The following is an 8,119-nucleotide window of genomic DNA, read 5'->3' as shown; positions in this document are numbered from 1 at the left end:
CCTTTCTGGTCCCTGCAGAGCCTCTCCCCACCTCTCATTCTGTTCAGTAAAAGGATCCAGGGCTGGATACTTCTCTGGTTCCTGAGAGCCCCAGGCCAAAGACGCAGGCCCTCTCAGAGCCTGAGCTCATCAAAATGCCCACATGCCTTCTTGGGAGTCCAGCGCTCAGAGGGGGCTCAATAATCAGGGCACCCATGTATCCAGTTTGCCTGTGACAGTCAGTTTCCAATAATCATCCTTTCATTCTCAAAAGTTTGCATGATAAGCCATATGGCTCCCTACTAATAATGGTTACCGAAATGATGAAAGTTCGGTTGAGGTAGAGGTGAGGAGGCTGAGAGGGTGGAGTGTGGGAGGGGACGGGGTGTCTTCCAAGGGGAAGCCCTTTGGAAACCTGCCTTTCAGGGCCCCTCTGCCTTGCCTGGCTTCCTTGGGGAGGAATGGGAGGGAGGGTCTTTCCCAGGAGGGGTCAGTACATGGTGGCGGGGGGTCTCTCCTATGGGGCGGCCAGCCTTGTCTGTCTGCCGGTGAGGAGGCAGGAGATGGGGTGAGGGTGGCGGTGGGAGCAGAGGATGGGCAGGTAGAGGCTCAGCTGCAGCCCCTCTCTTGGCTGGGGCCAGACCGTAGTATCAGTACCTCTTTTGCCTGCATCTCCGCCCCAGGAACCTGAGGGCTGGGGGAGGAGATAGGGATCAGCGGGAATACCAGAGGTGTGAGGCAGGCATGACCTCACCCAGGGTGTGCCTGCTCTCTGAGCCCTGCCAGGCCACCCTCCACCCGCTTCCAGGTACCCCCAGGCCGGGTTAGACAACAAGCTTCAGCCAGCCACGGCAGGGGCGTCCCAACGCGCTGGCTGGGTCCCAGCCAGGCTGAGGCAGGGAACTGGGTAGCCTAGTGCTACCCAATACTTCTTCTGGAAATAGCCGATAGTGAACCAAAGTGGATCTTCTCCTCCCACCCCTGCTGGGTCCCTGGGGGCTGGTGCATTTGGGGGAGCAGCAGGGAAGTAGAGCTGGGGCTGGGGAGAGCAATTTAGGACTGGAATTTTGCCATAGACTTGTGGTCCAGAAACAAGGGAAGTCAGTACTTTCAAATGACCAGGGGAACTGGGAGACCTGTCTCAGCTTGGGACAGGGGGTGAAAATCAGGAAGAAGTTGGTCCAGCAGTGTGGGCCAGTAGAAGAATGCCACTGTGTGCCCAGTGGTGTGCTCACAGGCATTAACTTGGAAATCACGGGCAGAAAAGCCGGAGGAAGCTGTGGGAAGTATTTACTAAGCCAAATACATTAAAGCACCTCTTGGTAACTTCCGATTCTGGATGAACCCAGAGATTCACATGTGGTAAGGTGGGCTGTTATAGTCAAGAGGTTGACATGGGCTTGGTGGAGTATGGGTGGCCCCCTAGAAGCTGTGGGTGTCCTGAAAATGTAGGGGGAGGGCTCTAGGAGAAAATACTCCTACCCTTGACTATCTGCTGAGTGGGCCCGAGCCTCCTGGCTAGGGGCCCCTCCCAGCTGCCCTGTCGTCACTCAGCAGTCCCCATTTATGCCTGAAAGCACACTCAGGCCCTCCCCACACATGCTCTTCTATCCCATCCCACTCGTCTATAAGCGCACCCATGCCACCCCTGCATACACTGGCACCCACCACCTCCATGCACATCCCACATCCGAAAGCACAGGGAAGCAAGGGGGCCTCACCCAGGAGCTTCGCACAGAGCGCGCCCTCGAGACATCTTTGCATAATGAGTGAACGGATCCATCTGTGAGCCGTGACCTTTTCTGGCCATGCTCCTTTTCTGTGGGCTCAGAGTCCCAAATCCAGCAGGGAAGTGGGGGCAGACAGCATTTGCCCCAGGGCTAAAGGCCATAACCCTGCTCTCCAGAACATTACCTGATGGTGGCTTTCCCTGCCTTGTGGATCTGAGTTGCTGTTCAGAGCTCCCTTCCCCCGTGTGCTTATAAGGGACCCCTGCCTGTATCTCTGCCTATCGTTCTCTGAGTCATTTTTTGTTTAGCAAATGTTTCCTGGGCTTTCTGTGTGCTTGGCCTTCTACTGAACTCTGGGGCCCAGAGACTAGGAGAACAGTTAGCTCATCCCTTCCAAAGGACACCCAGTGACTCTGGGGCTTGGCAAAACCCTCAGGCTGGCCACCCCTCCATTGTGGGATTATATCCTTCCTGGACCCTTCCCCACCTTCACTCCCACTTCTGCCCTCACACTCACAAACTTTTCTCTACCATGTGACAACCACCCTCCTCCTCCTTGCCATTCTGCTCCACCCCTCCTTTTCCTTCTTCACTCTGCTTTGACTGGATGACAACACCTGGTGGCCTGGTTGTGTCCTCTTGGTTCTGGGACAGTGGCGGGAGTGTTGTGGAGGGTTTTGGATCCCTCTCTGGCAGCTGACACTCCTGTTTTGGCGCTGGGAGGAGCAGAGCCAGGTGGAACCCATGTGGGTGGGTGGAGGTTGCCCCTACTGGGTTCTGGTTAGGGGTTTTGGCTTCTTGAGGGCCTGAAGCATGGCAGGGAGGGGAGAGACGACAAGGAGGGGGAGGAAGGAAGAGAGAGAGAGAATGGGAGATAGAAACAAGAGTGAAAGAAAGCCACAGTGACCGAGAAATAGAATTGGGACAAACGAACCAACAGACAGAGATTCTGACTCTATTACCAGGCACTTCTAAAAGATCACTGTTGGCCAGGCAGTGGCTCACACCTGTAATCCCAGTGCTATGGGAGGCCGAGTTGGGCAGATTGCTTGAGTTCAAGAGTTTGGGACCAGGCTGAGCAACATAGTGAGACTCTGTCTCCACAAAATACAAAAAATTAGCCAGGCATGGTGGTGCGTGCCTGTAGTCCCAGCTACTCAAGAGGCTGAGGCGAGATGATCGCTTGAGCCCAGGAGGTGGAGGTTGCAGTGAGCCAAGACTGCACCACTGCACTCCAGTCTGGGTGACAGAGTGAGACCCTGTCTCAAAAAAAAAAAAAAAAAAAAAAAAAAATTCACTGACTTTTCTTAGGCATGCACTTGGCTCTATCTCAGTGCGTGAAGAGATGCAGCATGTGATGCTCAGCCCTGGGATGGCCTCAGAAAGGGCTCGGGTCCTGTCCCGGACTCCAGCTGCAGCTGGCCACGGTGCCTACCCCTGCTGTGAAGGCCGGAGGGTGCCCTCCAGGAGGAGACCTTGGAGAGTGGCAGTGACATTTCTCTGAGGGCACTCTGGCCCTGGGATGCTCTTGTTTTCCCCTCCATGGCCCCCACCTTGTTGAGGTCTTGACACCCCTCAGCTTAAGCCTTCAGGGAGCTTCAGAGATTGGAAATGAGCTTTGTAGAGGATTTTGTGCATTCTCAGCACCCTCTGGCCACACCTCACATGGGTGGCCTTTAGCCTTTCCTCAGATCCTCGATCTCGGGTCGCCCTCCTTTGTACCTGGCTGTGGGCTTGGACCTGATGAGTACCGTCCTCTGGTCCCTGTGAGGCTGCCTAGGCAGGGGTGGGACTGGGGGCTCAAGATAAGGAGCCTGACCTCTCCTTCTTTCCCACCGAACTGTCAAGAAGCTCCCAGGCAGGTTCTGATCCATCCCAACCTGCTCTGCAGGCCTCCCGGGCTCCTCCTTTGCCCTTTGCCTGGGGGACCCCTCCCCAGGCCCGGCCAAGGCCCAGGAGCCCTGCTAAGAGCCACGAGCAATCTCCTGAACTTAACAAGGGATCATGGCAGGAGCAGAGAGTCCCTTTGTGTCCTCACAGCACAGCACGCACCCGCCCCAGGACAGAGGGGCCCTGGCAGCCTCCAGCCTGGTTATCTGATTTAGGGGCTGATGGGGTTTCTAATGGAAAACAATATGGTAATTTCAGAATGTTCCTGATTAGATGAAAATGATATTGCATCAAAGTTACTTCCTTAATTTATTCAGAAAATAACAAGAGAGAATTCTCTCCTAAGATCCTTAATTAAACCAGAGCTTCCACCGCAGGCTAAGCAAGCTCTGAGCTCCAGGTGTGGGGAACAAAGGCCGCTCCTGGCCTGAATCTCTGAGGGGCTGCCCTTGGCTGTGGGGTCTGGGCAGGTCTTTACCCAGATAGGCTGCCCATTCTGCCGGGAGGGGGCGTTGGCAGAGACAGGGCCCAGGCTGAGGCTCCTTCTGCTGCAGGGGCCAGTGGGGTGGTCATCCTAGAATCATTCCAGTCCCGTCTTGCCTTCCTATCTTCTCCAACTTCTTCCTGCTGGGTCCCCAGTGATCCCAATCCACGGAGACTCAGAAAGCTGGGGTGGCAGAGCTGGGAGCCCAGGGCATCTTCAAGACATGGGCCAGCTGGGTGAGCATGGAAGATGCTGGTGGGGCCAGTTAGGATCCGCACTGGGTCAGCTTGGGGCAGTCGGCACACCTGAAAAGTCGTCACCAAACAGGCTCTGATTTGAGAGGGAGAGGTAGGGCTAAGAGAAAGAATACAAGATGCTGAAACATCTGGACGTTAGCAACAGGGAGAAGGAAGCTGTGGCCGCTCTTAGGCCTGAAGGGGCAAGGGAAGGAAGGACAGAGGACGGGCCGCTGGACAGAGCTGTGGCCATAGAATAGCTCAGCCAGTGCCTGAATGCAGTGAGTCAGAGAGGAGACGGGAGACACATTCCCAACCTCTCTCTTTTCCTGCCCTTGATTCCTTGCTGGTGCCATATATTAGCTGGCCTGGACTGGAAGCCAGAGGGTGGGAGAGCCTGGGAGACACACTTCATAGGGAAGGCCCCTGGAGGGCCCAGAACAGGGCAGAAAGTGAACCTGGGGACAGAGCAAGCACAGCTTCCAAGGTGATGGTAAACAACCTTTCATCTGTCTGATGCCTCAGAATTTCTCCAGCACATTTTCATCCATTTTCCTTGTCATTCCCCGCAATAGCCCTAAGTATACACTGTTGTCTCCAGGAGGAAGCAGGCTCAGAGAGGTCAAGTGATATCCCTGAAATCACACAGTGGGGAGGTAATGGAGTCAAATTCCATTCTGCTTTACTCCACCTCCCTCCCCCTTTCCCCCCAATTAGACGCTTGGGTGTATGAAAATGCTAGTCTGAGCTGGGTGTTACAAAGTTTCCTGGTGTGCAAGGGCCCTGTCTAGAAGCTTCTGTGAGACCATGAGGGAAGTCCTGTTTCCTGCCCATGGCACGTCAGCAGGCCCTTGGCACTTTGCAGACCAGACTACAGCAAACTCCCCAGGAAACAAAAATGTCTAATTCGGGTGGGAGCTCCTGCTTTGGGGTCTGCTATAGAGTGGGGTGAGTCTGGGATCTGCTGGAGCAGGAGCCAAAAAAGGAGGCATCATTCCTGAGTTGGAATCATTTTGGAAGGAACTCCCCATCTTCCCAGGGACCATCTCCATTTGTCCACATGCCTGCTGGTTACACTGCACCAGCCTCAGTCCCTCCCACCAGACACCAGCACCCCACCTGCTGAGCAGTGTAGCAGGGGCCAGGAATGGCTGGGGATCCATGTGTCTAATCCTCTGGGTGGCAGGAGGAACCTGGGTGGGGTTCTTGGGAAGCTTTTGACTTTGAACTCTGATGTGGCAAATGGGTAGAGAGTTAGAAACGTGGGCTCTGAAACTGACTCAGAAGGACCATGAAGTGCGAGAAGAGTTCTGAGGGTGGGGAGGCTGGCAAGGCACATGCTTGTATGCGTGGGTGTGTGTGTATACATCAGCACATATGTATGTGAGGATGTGTGTGCAAGAGAAAGAGAATTGTTAGGTCACTGGCGATCAAAGGGTCAGGGTCAAAGGAGGCAGGGCTTGGATGGACTGTGATAATAATAGAAGCAGCTAGCATTTATGTAACGCTGTATGACAAGCCTGTTCCAGGCCCTTTACATAATTAACTATTTTAATCTTCACAACCAATTTAGGAGGTAGATACTATTATTACCCCATTTTATAGGTGAGGAAACTGAGACACAGAGGGGTTCAATGATGAGCCCCAATATTGGAGCTAGGATTTGGGCCCAGGTCCAAGTCTTGACCACTGAGGGGCACTGCGGCCCCCAGCCTGTCCTGGAGGGCATGGTCCTGGACCCTGCCTCCTGCACAGGGCTTCTGGACTGCTACTTTGATGCTCTGCGTGTCATGCTCTTTGTCCCCAGCAGGTCTGTTTTGGGGGATGTGAAGTTGATCCCACAAAGTTCAGGTATCAGGCAGGAGGTCCTAACTGAGCCAAAACAGGGAGGTGTCAAAGAAGCTTGGGTTTGGGGGGACCATTCATCCTGGATGGCAGGATGCAGGGGGTGTAGGGGGATGAGGCAGAGAAGTGAGCAGAGGTGATGTGTAAAGGGTCTTTGTCGGTCAGACTAAGTCATGACACCTCCATCCTATAGCATGGAGGCAGGAGCCCTTGATAAGGGTTTCACACAGGAGAGTGGCATGGTCATCCTAGAAGGCTCACTCTGGTGCGGTGTGGACTGGAGAAGGAGAGACTGGAGGCTGAGCAGTTGATGAGCTGAGTAATGCCAAAACCCCCAGGCAAAAGGTGATAAGGCCTGGGCTGGGTCAGGAGGTGGAACTGGGGAGATGCTCTTAAGAGGTAGAAGCATCAGTGTTTGGGGATAGACCGGACACGGTGGGGTGGGGGAAGGGAGTCGCTGAGAAGGGCGCCTAGGTTTTTGGTTACCTGGGTGGGTAGGAGTCGTACGAGGAAGAGCAGCTCCTGCTAGTCCTGTAGGTCCCTCAAGGCAGCAGGGAAGTCTGTGGCCCTGGTGGCTGAGGCTCGGCTACCTGGAGGAGCCTAGGAAACGTGACCAGGGCATCTTCCCGTAGGCCAGGGTATCACATGGCCCTGGAGAGATTTGGAGCCCTGGATTCTTTCCTGCTGGACACCAGAGACTGAGGAGGCAGGAGGTCAGAGGCATGGCAGTGGGCAAATCAGGAAATTGGGGGCAGGGATTGGTTTCCTTTGGAATCATTTTCACTTTCCTTAGCCTCCTCTGTTTCTGAAAGACTCAAACAGGAGACGGCAGGAGAAGGAAAACTATATATCATTCATTCATTTTTTTTTTTTGAGACGGAGTCTCACCCTGTCACCCAGGCTAGAGTGCAGTGGCACGGTCTCATCTCACTACAACCTCCGCATCCTGGGCTCAAGCGATCCCCTTGCCTCAGCCTCGTGAATAGCTTGGAATACAGGCGCATACCACCATGTCTTGCTAATTTTTGTATTTTCCTAGAGATGGTGTTTCAACTCCTGACCGGTTTTGAACTCCTGACCTCAAGTGATCCGCCCACCTCGGCCTCCCAAAGTGCTGGGATTACAGATATGAGCCACTGCACCTGGCCTCATCATTCATTCTTAAGTCTGAAATTCCAGAGAAGCCCTGTGCTACAGTGGTTAGAACTCTCATTCTGTGGTTAGCTGGGCTTCACATTTCAAAATTATCACTTTGTAACTGGGTGTTCTTGGGCAAATCACTCTACCTCTCTGAGCCTTAGTTTCCTCATCTGGCAGTTAGGGATCATTCTAATACATACCTCATAGGCTTGTTGTGAAGTTTAAGGTAGTGAAGGGCCTCCACGGCAGCTCGTAATGGTGCTCAGATCTGTGCAGGGTGACAGGGAACAGGGCTGCTATGGCATGTCTCCTAGGAGGCCTCCCCCCTCCACAGGGAGGGGACACGGCTATTCTTTTGGAACTGGGGATGGGAAAGAAGGGGAGGGGTGCCTGTAGGTCTTTACTGCCTGGCACTTCCAGGCCCTGCCTCTTCTCGCAATCCTGGAAAAAAAAAATGGCAACCCCCCCAACCCCCCGCCACACCATCTCCCCTGCCTAGGCATGGGCCTCTCCAGATAGGATCTGGACCTGCCACGTCTCAGCCTTTCCCCCTGGCTGCAGACAGTGCCCAGCTCAGCCCACCTTCTCCCCCCAGGGCAGTGCCTCAACTCCAGCTGTCCTGTGACTGCAGGTCCCAACCCGAAGCCAGGGCAAGTGGTCCCTGAGCTCTCAGATGACCCAGAGGGAGTTCTGAGGTCGGGGCAGGACCCAGCCTTGCCGCAGACCCATCTACATCCTTCCAAGGTCAGAGCCCACAGTCAGAGCCCACAAGGAAGGCAGCAGAGGGTGGTCACTTCCCTCTCTCCCCGGCTCCA

The 8,119-nt window shown here is 54.5% G+C and overlaps 1 long non-coding RNA gene across 1 annotated transcript; it reads right to left on the bottom strand.

The window, feature by feature from the left end:
* Nucleotides 1-3,889: 3,889 nt before the first annotated feature.
* Nucleotides 3,890-7,538, bottom strand: LOC129525842 (uncharacterized). Its single transcript, XR_008670359.2, has 4 exons — nucleotides 7,505-7,538; nucleotides 6,651-6,862; nucleotides 4,822-4,954; nucleotides 3,890-4,388 (listed from the first exon to the last, which is right to left on the bottom strand). It is a non-coding gene; the product is annotated as an uncharacterized lncRNA (long non-coding RNA).
* Nucleotides 7,539-8,119: the final 581 nt, after the last annotated feature.

The sequence above is a fragment of the Gorilla gorilla genome, chromosome 1 (genome assembly GCF_029281585.2).
Source record: "Gorilla gorilla gorilla isolate KB3781 chromosome 1, NHGRI_mGorGor1-v2.1_pri, whole genome shotgun sequence".
NCBI classification, from domain to species: Eukaryota; Metazoa; Chordata; class Mammalia; order Primates; family Hominidae; genus Gorilla; species Gorilla gorilla.
Note: the sequence above shows the minus strand (reverse complement) of the source record. Positions and strands in the feature narration are given on the sequence as shown.